The sequence below is a fragment of the Triturus cristatus genome, chromosome 8 (assembly GCF_964204655.1).
Source record: "Triturus cristatus chromosome 8, aTriCri1.1, whole genome shotgun sequence".
Taxonomy (NCBI): Eukaryota; Metazoa; Chordata; class Amphibia; order Caudata; family Salamandridae; genus Triturus; species Triturus cristatus.
Window position 1 is genome coordinate 529,210,092 of NC_140591.1, and position 14,578 is coordinate 529,224,669.

The window sequence follows — 14,578 nt, forward strand, 5'->3', positions numbered from 1 at the left end:
CGATCTTTTAGCTAGGGTATTTTTGTCTTCTAGTGCAGATAGGGTACAAGATACCTTTGTGACTGTTTTTTTTAAAAATTTGATGATTGCTCTGGACTTCCCACAGTTCTGTTAGCCCCAGTTGTTTTATTGCTTCCTGAAGGTATACTTTTGCCGGGGTTTTCCTTGAGAGGGAGAGTTCTGTCCAGAGTAGCTCATTCAGGCTTCCCTTGACATCAAGTTTAATTTTATGCCAGCATTTCACGTAGGCTCCCATGCGTTCCAAGGTCTGTTTTTGGAGTCCGAATTCCAATCGAATTTGGGCGGGGGAGGCCGTTCTAGGGAGGTGGAAAATTGCGCGGTATGCCTTTGATATTATGTTTTCGAGGGTTGTGGCGTCTTTTCCCTTCAGCGTTTCACTCCCGTAGTAGATAGTTGGCTGGAGTTTTGCTTGTATGATTTTAAGCAGGGGGTCAAATGACAGATCCGGTAGGTGCTTCTTTAGGGGTTTAATTGTTAAGTATGTTGTTACCCCCTTTCTCCGCACAGCTTCTAGTTGTGGTTTTGCCGAGTTATTTTGGTCCAATATGACCCCTAGGTATTTGTAGTTAACACCTTGATCCAGGCGATGTCCTTCTAGGAACCAACTGTACTGTTTCCTCTTGTGGTAATTAACCGCCATGGTTTTTGTTTTGTTATAGTTTATTTTTAATGCGTTGTCCTGCGAGAATTTTAAAGTGGCGTTCAGTAGGTGTTGTAGGCCAACTGGAGTTCTGCTTATCAAAACCAGGTCGTCTGCATATAGCAGGCAAGGTAAGTGGACATTCCCAAGTTTTGGTGCGTGGCCTGCGCTGCTACTCAGTTTCTCTGGTAGATCTGCGAGAAATAAGTTGAATAGCATGGGCGCTAAAACACATCCCTGTTTAAGGCCTTTTGAGGTAGGAATTTTTCTCGATATTTTACCACCATCTGTAAGCTTTATCCTAACCCATGTGTTGGTGTGCAGGTTCCTTAGTTGGGAGAGTAAGTTGGAAGGAATTCCCCAATTATCAAGTTTTCGCCATAGTTTGGTACGGTCGACGTGGTCGAATGCGGCGGTGAAGTCTATAAAACATAGGAAAAGTGGGTATTTTCCCTGTTTAGCAGCATCCATGAGCAGGGTCAATGCCATTATATTGGTTATAGTTCCTTGACCTTTTCGAAAGCCAGTTTGTGTCAGGGGAATTATCTTATTATCTTCATCCCAAGTAGATAATTCTTTTAGGAGGAGCCCGGCAAAATATTTAGCCTCTATGTCAATCAGGGTAATTAAACGGTAATTTTTTGGGTCTGTCCTTGCCCCTTGCTTATAGATTGGGCTTATGATTGAGCCTTTCCATGAATCTGGAGTTGTGAAGTTTATTGCTGCGTATTGGAAGATGGGTTCCAGTGCCTTGCTCCAGAAGACCGGGTCGCTTTTAAACAATATTGGTGGGATGCCGTTAGGGCCCGGGGCTCCTGATGATCGGCCCTTTGCTATTTGATTCATTATCAGTTTGGTTTTTTGGGCCGTGTTCTCTCCGTTTGTTGGTAGTTCTGCAATGAGATCTATGGATAGCTCTATACTTTGGTTTGGCCCTGTCCCTTTAAGGTTATCAGATGGGTGCTGGCTGTAGGGGAATAATTGGTTTTTAATCTTGATGCAGCTCCCAGAAGCTTTAGGTTTAAGGTGGCTTGTTAATTCATCGTTTTTGTTGAAATGATTAAAAAGAAAGTTTGCCCAGGCCTCTTCGGAAATATTAGAATTAATTCCACAGTGTTGCGGTTGTTGCAGTTTATTTATTGATTGCCAAAATTTAGCGCTATTTTTTTGTTTGGCATCATGAATCAATTTGGCCCAAAAATCGTTGTTCTTTGTTGTGCGTCTTAGCCATCTTCTCTTTTTTAGGAGGGCTTTGGTTTCTCGTAGCGACTGTCGCAGATGTTGATTATCTGGTCGTCTCCGTAGTTGTCTTAATGTGGAGTTTATTGTTGTTTTAAGTTTTTTTGAGTTTGGACTGATGTTTTCCCAGTTAGGAGGGACATTTATATGTGTCCTTGGACTTTTGTTTACAGGGAATCTTTTTCCGAGTGAGACGGTGAAAGTCTCCCATATTTCCAATGGGTGGGCTAAGTTGTCTTGAGCTTCCTTCAGCACGTCTTTAGCCTGAACAGTTACATGTTCTATATTTGTTGGGTTGCACCTAATGCGGTGAAGGTTTGTCATTCCCACTGAGATGATTGATGTTTCGGCCTCCTGGTGCAATATTGCTGTAGAGTGAAGTACCATCTCTTGTGGCATATGGTCGCTGAAAGTGTTATTACCTATACTGAATGATACAATTTTATTGAACATGGCTAATGTAGTGAAGGTGAAGTCAATTGTCGTTGATGCTTTAGATGAATGATACGTTGGTGCTGGAGGGTTGTCTTCTTTAAATCGGCCGTTAACTGCCCTCAGATTTAAGTGTTCGAGTTCTGACAGGAAGAGTATTGAGCTCTTCGTAGATTTGTTTGCCGATGCTTGGCCTTGGTTAGGAACTCCCCAGATGCCAGTCAAGTCGAGGCAGAGATCGTCTTCCCGTGTTGTACCTAAGAGGTGCATGTTAAAGTCTCCTGCCAGAATGACTTTGTCGGTATTTTCCTCTTCCATTATTCTCGATAGTTCATTGACTACTTCCTTAGATGATTGTGTTTTGTTTTTTGGATGAAGGTAAACGTTTATCAGTATTACCTTTTGAATTTTCTGGTCAAGGGACATTTGGATTGCTGAGGCTTGTATACAACTTGGGGAAGTGATTTGCATTGTTAATGGGCGCGTCTCACCGAATTTCAATATAGAGGAGAAAAGGAGTAGGCCGCCCGAGCGGCGGCCGAATCTGGTGTTTTTTATTGCTGGTTTGAAGCATGAAATATATCCGGGGAGGTCAAAAGGTGTGTCCTCCCAGGTCTCCTGGAGTAGTATGATATCGAACTTTTTAAGGTAGTTCAGAAAGTCCGGGTCACATTGCTTGGAATTTAGGCCGTTGATGTTCCAGGTACTTATTTTGATTTCGTGAAGGTTTTGAGATAAGGTATTAGTGATTACGCTACTTTTTATAAGTCTCTAGAGAGCTACAGGTGAAATATGCCACATAATATTTGCTATTTGCTTCAAAGTCAAAGTTTGTTCTGTGAATTTTTGATGTGTGTATAGTGTTGTGATACAGACATATGCATGCATGCTTTCAGCATGTTGCACCTTTTCACTCACTCAGGCACTACCACAGTACTACTCCAATCACTCAGGTAGTACCTATGCACTTATACAATCACCCAAGCACCTCCTATGTACTCTTGTAATCCCCCAGATATTAACCCTCAACTCATGCAATCACCCAGACATTACCTATGTACTTTGGTAATCATCTAGACATTACCTCTGCACTCATGCAATTAGATATACACTAGTTCAATCTTCCAAGGACTACCCTTGCACTCCTTCAATGACCGTGTCAGGATCTATGCATTCCTCTAATCACTTTGCCAGTACCCATGTAGTTATAAAATCACCCAGATATTTCCTTTACACTCTTCGAATCACTGAAACACTACCACAATTCTACTGTTATCACCTAGGCAGTGGTGATGTACTTAGAAAAACGCTGAGGAAATTTCTATGTACTCCTGTAGTCCTCCAAATATTACCCCTGAACTTATGCAATCACCCAGGAATTACCTATGTACTCCTCTAATTACCCTAGACATTACTTCTACAATCATGCAATGATGAATGCATTAGCTATAGACTGGTTTAATCACCTAGGCAGTACCATTGCACTCCTTCAATCACCTTGTGAGGACCTATGCACTCCTCCAACACGTATATGCACTTATAAAATCACCCAGGCAGTTCCTTTGCACTTCTCAAATGACTGAGCCACTACCTCAATACTATTCCAATCATTCAGGCAGTACCCATGCACTTCCTATGTACTCTTGCATTCCCCCAATTTTTACTCATTGTAACCCCAAGGCATTACCTATGTAGTTCTTAATCCCCCAGACATTACCCCTGCACTAATGGAATCACCAATCCAATAGCTTTACAGTGGTTCAATCACCCAGGCAGTACCCTCCCACTGCTCCAATCAGCCTGCCAATATCTATACACTCTTGCAACCACTTAGCCAGTATCCATCCTCTTATAAAATCACTCAGTTACTACCTATGCACTTATGCAATTACCCAGGCAGTGCCCTAGTACTCCTCCAATCACCTAGGTACTATCCTTGTTGTTATACAATAACACAAGTAGTACTCCTCCATTCCTTCAATCACCCAGCCACTACCCCTGAAGTTCTTCAATCACCCAGCCACTACCTATGCACTTATAAAATCACCCAAGCACTACTTTTGCACTCATTGAATCACTAAGGCACTACAATAGCACTACTTCAATCAACAACAAAGTATCCTTGCACTTATAAAATCATCTAGGCACTTACTATGTATTCCAGTAATCCCCCAGGGATTACCTGTGCACTCACTAGGCATTACGTATGTATTCATCAAATCCCCTAGACATTACTTCTGCAACCATGCAATCATGAATGCATTAGCTATGGACTGTTTTAATCACCTAGGCAGTACCCTTGCACTCCTCCAATCTCAATGGGGCTGATTCACAGAACTAATCTGAGATAAAATCCTAAATTTACTACTTTTGGTATTCAGAGAAGGCATTTAGTAGTAGTAAAGTTAGGACTCCTAACTTTACTACTACTAAACTGAGATACAATCCTAAACCTACTACTTTTGGTATTCATAGAAGGCATTTAGTAGTAGTGAAGTTAGGACTCCTAACTTTACTGCTACTAAATGCCTTTTGTGAATACCAAAAGTCATTAAGTTAGGATTTTGTCTCAGTTTAGTAGTAGTAAAGTTAGGAGTCCTAACTTTACTACTACTTAATGCCTTCTGTGAATTCCAAAAGTAGTAAGTTTAGGATTTTATCTCAGATTAGTTCTGTGAATCGGGCCCCCTGTGAGGATCTATGCACTCCTCCTATCACTTAGCCAGTGTCCATGCACTTATAAAATCACCCATGCACTACCTTTACACTTCTCAAATCACTGAGCCACTACCAAGATACTACTCCAATCACTGAGGCAGTACCCATGCACTTATAAAATCACTCAGGCGCTTCCTATGTACTCTTGTAATCCCTCTGTTTTTACTCTTTAACTCATTGTAACATCAAGGCATTACCTATGTAGACCTTAATCCCCCAGGCATTACCCCTGCACTCATGGAATCACCAATGCATTAGCTTTGCAGTGGTTCAATCACCCAGGCAGTACCCTACCACTGCTCCAATCAGCCTGTTAGGATCTATGCACTCTTGCAATCACTTAGCCAGTATCCATCCTCCTATAAAATCACTCAGCTCCTACCTATGCTCTTATGCAATTACCCAGGCAGTACCCTAGTACTCCTCCAATCACCTTGGTACTATCCTTGTTCTTATATAATCACATAAGCAGTAGTCCTCCATTCCTTCAATCACCCAGCCACTACCCCTGAAGTTCTTCGATCACCCAGCCACTACCTATGCACTTATAAAATCACCCAGGCACTACTTTTGCTCTCCTTGAATCACTCAGGCACTACAATAGTACTACTTCAAACAACAACGCAGTATGCTTGCACTTATGAAATCATCGATGTATCCCTGTAATCCCAAGAGATTACCTGTGCACTCATGCAATCACCAGGCATTACGTATGTATTCCTCTAATCCCCTAGGCATTACTTCTGCAATCATGCAATCAAGAATGCATTAGCCACAGACTGGTTAAATCACCTAGGCAGTACCCTTCCACTCCTCCAAACACCCGGTGAGGATCTATGCACTCCTACTATCACTTAGCCAGTTTCCATGCACTTATAAAATCACCCATGCACTACCTTCACACTTCTCCAATCACTGAGCCACTACCACATTACTACTTCCATCACTCAGGCAGTACCCATGCACTTATAAAATTACCCAGGCACTTCCTATGTACTCTTGTAATCCCTCAATATTTACTCCGCAACTCATTGTAACACCAAGGCATTACCTATGTATTTCTTAATCCCCCAGACATTACCCCTGCACTCATGGAATCACCAATGCATTAGCTTTACAGTGGTTCAATCACCAGGCAGTACCATACCACTACTTCAATCAGCCTGACAGTATCTATGTACTCTTTCAATCACTTACCCAGTATCCATCCACTTATAAAATCACTCAGTAACTACCTATGCACTTATGCAATTATCCAGGCACTACCCTTGTACTGCTCCAATCACCTAGGTACTATCCTTGTTCTTATACAATCACACAAGCAGTACTCCTCCATTCCTTCAATCACCCAGCCACTACCCCTGAAGTTCTTCAATCATCCAGCAGCTACCTATGTACTTATAAATTCTCCCAGGCACTTCCTATGTACTCTTATAAAATTACCTAGACAGTACCCATGCTCTTATATATTCTCTCACAGACTACCCTTGCACTCTTTTAATCATGCAGGCACTACCCATGTACTTATGTAATTGGTGAGCTGGAAGTCATGCACTTATTAAATTACCCAGGCACTATCTTTCCAATACTCTAGTCACTCATGACCCAGAGACCTCCTATCTACTCTTGCAATCCCCTAGTTATTATATTTGCAGTGATGCAATCACCCACACATTATGTATGTACTTCTTTAATTCCTCAGATGTTTCCTGTATACTCATGCAGTCATCAACATATATTAATTATACATTGCTTCAATCGCCTAGGCACTACCCTTGCAGACTTTCAATCACACAGAGACTGTCCTTGCACTTATCTAATCACTCAGCCAGTACTCATGCACTTATAAAAACACCCAGGCACTATCTTTACAGTCCTTCAATCACTGAAGCACTACCACAGTACTCGTACCATCACTCAGATAGTACTCATGTACTTTTGAAATCACCCAGGCACTTCCTATGTACTCTTTAAATTCCTCTGATATTATATCTGCAGTTATGCAATCAGTAATGCATTACACATGTACTGGTTTAATCACTCAGGCACTACTATTGCACTCCTCCAATCACGCTGGCACTACCGTTACAGTCATACAATCACACAGACATTACCCTTGCACTCATGCAATCACTTAGACATTACTCTTGCACTCCCCTAATCACTCCCTTTTGTAGTGGTTCTTTACCATTGTAGAAATGCTGAGGGTATTGTGCCTATGCAAATATAAAGCGAAAATGTAAGACATATGTGAGCTGTAAGTGTCACTATATTGTGAAAATTATATATGGATATGACTGTAGCTTTTAAATTGAATGTATTTTTATATTGATACATTTGAATATTTGTATATAATTATTTCAATAATATTAAATAGTTTTTAAAACTTTTCTTTTTTTCCAGATATTTTGCATAATTAATAAGACAGATTCACTATGACAAAAAAAGTGCAGAAGAAAAGACGACAAAAAAAACAGTTGTATTTAAAGGAGAGAGAAAAACAGAAATTAGATGAAGTACAGCGTGTGACATTACAGAAAAAGGTCTTCTGGTAAGAGAACTAAAGAATTTGTATACAAAAATTATAAAGAATGTAACAAATTGTCAAAATGAAGAAAAGAGAAAGAAAAGTACTACAACCAAACAGAAGGAAACGAAAAAAGGACAACAATTGGAAAATCGGGTTATGAGAAAACAATCTATGTTGGAAGAAGGATGAAACAATTTTTAGACATTAGAAAGAGAATGTGTAAAAGTAGAGTACTACAAAATTTGTTGAAAGATTTCAGAAAATATAAAAAGAGATCTGCATTTTACAAGAAAAAACAACAAATTTAAAGTGTAATTGAAAAGGCTTTTGAATTAAAAAGAAAATTGTTTATATTAGTATTGAACAGAATTAAAACATTAAATAAAATAATGCACTTTATGAAGGAGAAAAGTAAAAGAAAAAGACTGGTTAATAGAACTAACTTTTGCAAAATATTTTCTGGGGAATGGAAGCACACTTCTAGTACGGCACCTTTTTTCAATGAAGAAAGCTATTTTCAAAAAAATACATTAGTTCACTTAGTTGATATGGTAGTTGCTATGAAGTTAAAAACGGTTGACCAATTGAAAAATAAAAGATGGTTTCTTGAAATGTTGAAGAAGTAATAGCTGAAGAAGTTCAAGGGAGACGTCCACAGACTCCAGTGTTCAAGTGGGATTGTAGTAGTATTTGTAGTGTACGACAGGAACCCATTGATATATTACAACATTTCTTATGATATTATGGAAAAAAAAGTGTAAAACAGAAGATTAAGATGTTGAAAGGACTAGATTCTTGTAAAGTGAGAAAATATACTTACTTGCAGGGTCATTCTCTGGCTTGTCTTTCTAGGAAAGTGTGTCAAAGTTGTTTTCATCATTTCAGAATGTTAGCAGTACATCATTCAGAAATGTGGAAGTTATTAAGAAGATTAAACTATGTAAAAAGTCCTGCACTATGTCTAAATGAAATTAACACAGCTCTTTTGCATGGTTCAGTGTTGGATGTAAAAAAAGTTTCTGATGATATATAGTTTTGTTTCTTTAGTCCTCAAGAAGAGTGTGGCGAAAGAGTTTGATAAATAAGTGTTGGTATTGAAGAAGAGATGGAAGATACTACTAATGTGAAGTTTGAAATAGAAATAACAAAGTTTAAGATAGTTTCTGGTGAAAATCCAAACTAGGGGGTCCATTAGGATGCCACTGCGGTGCCGACGGTGCAGAAAAAAGCCTTTTTCCGCCCGCGAGCAGTGGTCCTCACGTCCGCCATATTAGTATGGACAAACATAGGCCATTTCCCGACCTCTGCGGTGCGACGCACACCGCCATTAAAGTGCACCCGCCACCGCGGCGGTGGGAGCCAAAGGAGACTCTTTGCCACGCGGAATGACGTCCGCCCCTCTCCACAAATTAGGATGACTCAAACAAGCAGACGCACCGCAGCGGAGACACCGCCCAACCAGAGACAGCGGAAGCTCGACAGCAGAGAGCAAAATCAGAGTCCCGGTCACGGCCGCCATGAACCCAGCTCTGCACTTCTTTCATGGTGCTGTACCTGCTACATCACCATGAACTCATGGACCGCCGCGGATGCTGCCGCAGGTACGCAACGCAAACGCAACACACAACACACGTGCAGACACAGGGTCCAAATCCACATCAGACATCCTAGGGGGGACAGGGACACATCCACAAGGGCACCCACACATCGCCCCCCTGCCACAATGTCACCCCTCTGCATCCTGGACACACAGCTACCGCCACCATGCAGCAATGTCCCGGTCACGTCAACGCAGCGGCGAACACAAGGAAATACATGCGCACAATGCAGAAGGCAGGGCCAGTGCCAGGCATGGGCAGGGCACAAAGACTACAGGGCCACACACCCTCCCACCACTCACTAGCACACCCCATGAAGGCACATGCCATATGCCCCTCCTGTGCACCCCATGCACAACAACAAGCCAGGTCAATACACACTCTGCACCACACAACAAACAATCATGGAGACAGACACTGCAGGAGTGGCTGCACAGGAACACACAACACACAGCACAGTAGGAAAGGGCCAGGGAAACACACACACCACCACAACACCACACTCAGGGAAACAAAAATGAGGACAAGCAACAAATGAACACATACAAGGAATTAACATCCAAATAGACACACAGCCTGCACAGTCACACATACATACCACAGACTGACACACACACACATACACACCCCACATGCCAACAGCAATGGACCACAACAAATAGGGAAACCAAAGTGGGCTGCACACAAATGTAAGGCCATGGAGACACACAACAAGCATGTGTACATCACATCAACACAAGGAACTGAGAACAACACCCTCACACCATCAAAGCACACATGGCTGGCACAGTCAGTGAACTCAAACCACAGACAGCTCAGTGCAACAACACAGGGAGTCAGCAAGGCAAACCACGCATAGGCACAAGGATGAAAGTAAGATCCTGAAGTCAAACTGTGAACAGCCACACATTAATACAACATCTTCACAGGAGTACACCAGCAGCACTATACACAGGGTCCATCTACACACCTCCGGACTCTACACACATACCCCCCTCACACCAGCAGCACACAACACCAGTGCCAAACAACTGAAGGCTGGCAATACTTGAAAGTCAATACACACACAAAAACAACCACACACCTTGGGGTCAGCTACGAACATCACACACACTCACAGGGATGCCACCAGAAATGTTGAAACAAATACAACAGACAAACACATAACCCAACAGAAACACACTCAGATCCACAGCAACAACGGACATGCCCTGTGTAGCTAAACTGGGGAAAGGCAATGGGAGCAAAGACACAACAGGAGTGCACAACCTCATCACTCATGAACAATGCACAGACAACATACCACAACACACACAGGAAGTGCACCATCACAGAACAACACAGCCACATCAAACAAACAACAGATGCACAGGCAGAACAATCACATAGCAAACGCAGCAGGACATCAGGGGATGCACACCAGGCAATCACAAGGCAACATACACACATAGCACTGCATGCACAACAAGCTGTGTGTGCACACCACGCATACCAGCCACACACAGACATCAGTGACAGAACAGCACCCCACACAACACCATACATCACAGCACAAAGACAACAGCACACCCAGGAAGTGAAGCAATAACACAGCCAACACACATACATCCAACACAACACCCAACAGATGCACAAGTCTGGGACACAAAGGTGGAAACAACTTGACCAGAGGACTGAGCAGCACACACATTTGAACTGCATAGGAGCAACCATGACTGACAAACATCACCAGAACATCACACATGACCCATTGGGGAAATGCCCTGAGTGACACATTGATCCTGGCCAAAGAGCTGCACCACAAAGCACAGTGTCACAAATGAACTCATGGGGAGGCACACACACATATACACCAAGGGGACAGCTGACACCAAAGTGAAGTGTACTGCATGTCAGTAGGGGACATGGCAGGAGTGTACCATACACAAAGAGAGGGAGTGCAGACCCACAATGGGTAGGCGGCTGAAGCACAGATAGGGGATGGAATGACAACACACACAACATGCCACACTGGAGGCAAGAAGGCACCATGGGACAGCAATGCATGAGAAAACACAACCACAATGGCAGTGTGGAGCAGCAGGTCAGCACAGTCTCCACAAACAGCAACAAGACACATGGATGTGCAACAAAACACAACACTGACTTGCCAGTAACACTCTCAGCATACTCACAAGTGACAAAAACAACAAGTAGGAGTCAGACAGAACTGCAAGGACACACCAACACACTGCACAGTGCACAACATACAACTCACACATGGGCATACAATCACATCCACAGGGTTGAACAATCAAAACAACAGACACACAACTCCTGGGTGACACATGTGTAGTTGACAGTGCAGAGGCATGTACTCATCAACACTCCCCACAAACTCACCCCCTTGACACTGCACCCTACCTGGCCATCCAAGAGCACAAATGGAAAGTAAGCCATGGGACTAGGATGACTGGCCATCACAAGATGACCCCACACATACACCACTGGGCACACATAAAGGAAGAACACAGATACATGATGACCCTGGCCAGCCTGCCTGCAATACTGTGTGCAGAAACCCACTCTGTGCTGGCAGTGCCCCCCAACCTGACATGTGTACAATATAGCCAACATGAACAAAATAAGAAAATGACTACTGCTATCCATTGTAAATTGACACAATGCCCACACAAGTATCTTGGTCAAGAAGAACTGAAGACCCTGTCACCCCTGAAAAAAAAGAGAGTAAGTGAGCCCAAAAATTGAGTATGTTGAAGTGGCACACAGACCATGTGGCACAGTAAACCATTTACACACAGAAAAATAACTTTATTCAGTAAGGACACTGACGAAATAGACAACAGGAGCAACTGTCTTTATTCACATATTGCACAGAAAGGTACCATGAGAAGAGAAGAGCAAGGCACAAGATGCAGAGCATGTCCATGAGAAGCTGCACAGGCGGGGGGCACACAGCAGTGAACGACAAGGCCAGTGGGCAGGACAAAGTGCAGAGTGAGTCCATGAGAAGCTGCACAGGCAAGGGCAAAACAGCAAGACCAGTGGCCAGTACAGGTTGCAGAGTATGTCCATGACAAGCTACGCAGGGAATAGTTCAACACAGCAAATAGCAACAAGGCCAGTGGCCAGCTCAGGGTGCAGAGTATGTCCATGAGAAGCTGCACAGGCAGGGGGCACACAGCAAAGAGCAACACGGCCAGTGGCCAGTTCAGGGTGCAGAGTATGTCCATGAGAAGCTACACAGGGAATAGTTCGACACAGCAAAGAGCAACAAGGCCAGTGGCCAGTTCAGGGTGCAGGGTATGTCCATGAGAAGCTGCACAGGGGATAGTTCAACACAGCAAAGAGCAACAAGGCCAGTTCAGGGTGCAGAGTATGTCCATGAGAAGCTGCACAGGGAATAGTTCAACACAGCTAAGAGCAACTAGGCCAGTGGCCAGTTCAGGGTGCAGAGTATGTCCATGAGAAGCTGCACAGGGAATAGTTCAACACAGCAAAGAGCAACAAGGCCAGTGGCCAGTTCAGGGTGCAGAGTATGTCCATGAGAAGCTGCACAGGGAATGTGTGCGACTGTACCTTTTCATGGTCAGCAACACAGTCAGGGGGCAACAATGTGCAGTACAGGCCCACCTGTGTGAGAGGCAGGTGTGTGAGGGTGACTCCCACTCAGACTTGGCTGTCAGGCGGACTGGGAGCTGGCTGTGTCTCGGGGACTGTCGGGGCACTTGCCCGGGGAGAGAGCGGAACACCTGAGGTGGAGCTATCAGTGGCTTGGCAAGCCGGAGGGCTGCTTGGACCAGGTGGTGTAGTGGCACGTGGAGGCGGAGCAATGCAGATGGGAGACATGGTGTGTCTGGGATATTGTGGAGGGGTGCCCTTCCACTTTTTGGGGATCGTAAATGGCTTGACTGATTGTGGATCAATGGGAAGTGGTGTGAGCACAACAGGCACACTCACCACCACAACTGCAGCAGGTGCAGGCACTGAAAGCCCCTCTGGTGATGTGCTGGACCCAGCAAAACGCTTTGCCTGGATTTGCCTCTGCCCCCTCTTCCCCTGTTTACTAGGTGTAACCCCTACAGTGCCCTCCAGACCCTGCTTCACTGGGCTTGGAATGGGATTCGAGGTGGTTGGTGATTTTGGCTTGGAGCCCTTACCAGGTATACCCTTGGCATGCACCACCTCCTTGGTGGGCACAGACACTGTATGCTTCTCTTTGCGCAATGCTTTAGGGGCAGAAGAGTCCTTGGATCGGGATGCCACTGAGGCATGTGTGCCTGAGGTCTGCTGCTTTGCTTTTTGTCCACTGGTGTCTCCTGACGGGCTTTTCTCCCTGCACTCTGGGGTGGCTTTGGTCTTCTGTGGGGGTGGTGCCTGCGCCCGGGACCGCTTGGGTTGCTGCTGCTGTGTGCTTCGTGTGCTGTATTGTGACTTTGACATATGTGGACCGTGGTCACTATCGTCAGACAAGGGCACTGCCAGAGGTTGACAAAGGGACCGGAGCTGGACTGTGAGTATGTGCCTGATGCAGGGCAGACGTCACTGTTGATGACAAAACCTGGACTGTCCGGTGCAGCCCACCCATGTCTGAATGTATGCCCTCCATGAAAGCAACCACCTGGGCCAATTTCTTGTTGTGGTCAATGAAGGCATTGAGGAGAGCTGTCTGGCCAACACACAGCTGGCGCAAAAGGTCCACAGACTCAGCACTGATGGCAGCAGGGGGGACAGGGGCAGGGGCAGCGATGCCAGGGGTGAAGGACACTCTTCCCCTCTTACTGAGGCGGACATGGGCAGCACCAGAGGAAGTGGCTGGAAGGATGTGCACTGGCCGCTGTGTGGTGGAAGTCGATGCAGAGCCCCGTTCCTTGTGCCCTCCAACATGGATGCATCCCCGCTGGCATCGGATGATGTGGTGCTTTGCGTCTCAGGCTGGGATTCCTCCAGCAGACTCCTGTCCCCCTCTGAGGCGCTGGTGACATCTGTGTCACTGGGCTCCTGGGCAGCTGTTTTGCTAGTTTCACCCCCACTGGTGTCTGTCTCCTGTCCCTCCATGACCACAGGGGATGCTGCATGAGAGAGAGAGAGATGAAGGGTCAGGTCAGTGACAGCAACAGAACAAATATATGCAAGCAATGCATCACAAAAGATGACCACATCTACATGTTGCACACCACCCTGTGCAATCACATCGTGGCAACTCACAATATTGCCTCAAGCATTGCGTGGAAACTGGAAACTCAGGCATGAGTGAGCCATGTGATGACCACACAGCACAACACCCTGCTTGTGTCTCTGTTCAAACAGACACACAACTAGCTCTGAGCTCACCTAGGGACAAGATGGGGGCACAGTACTTGTTGCCAATGACAGATCTGGATGGAACAGGAGGGGACA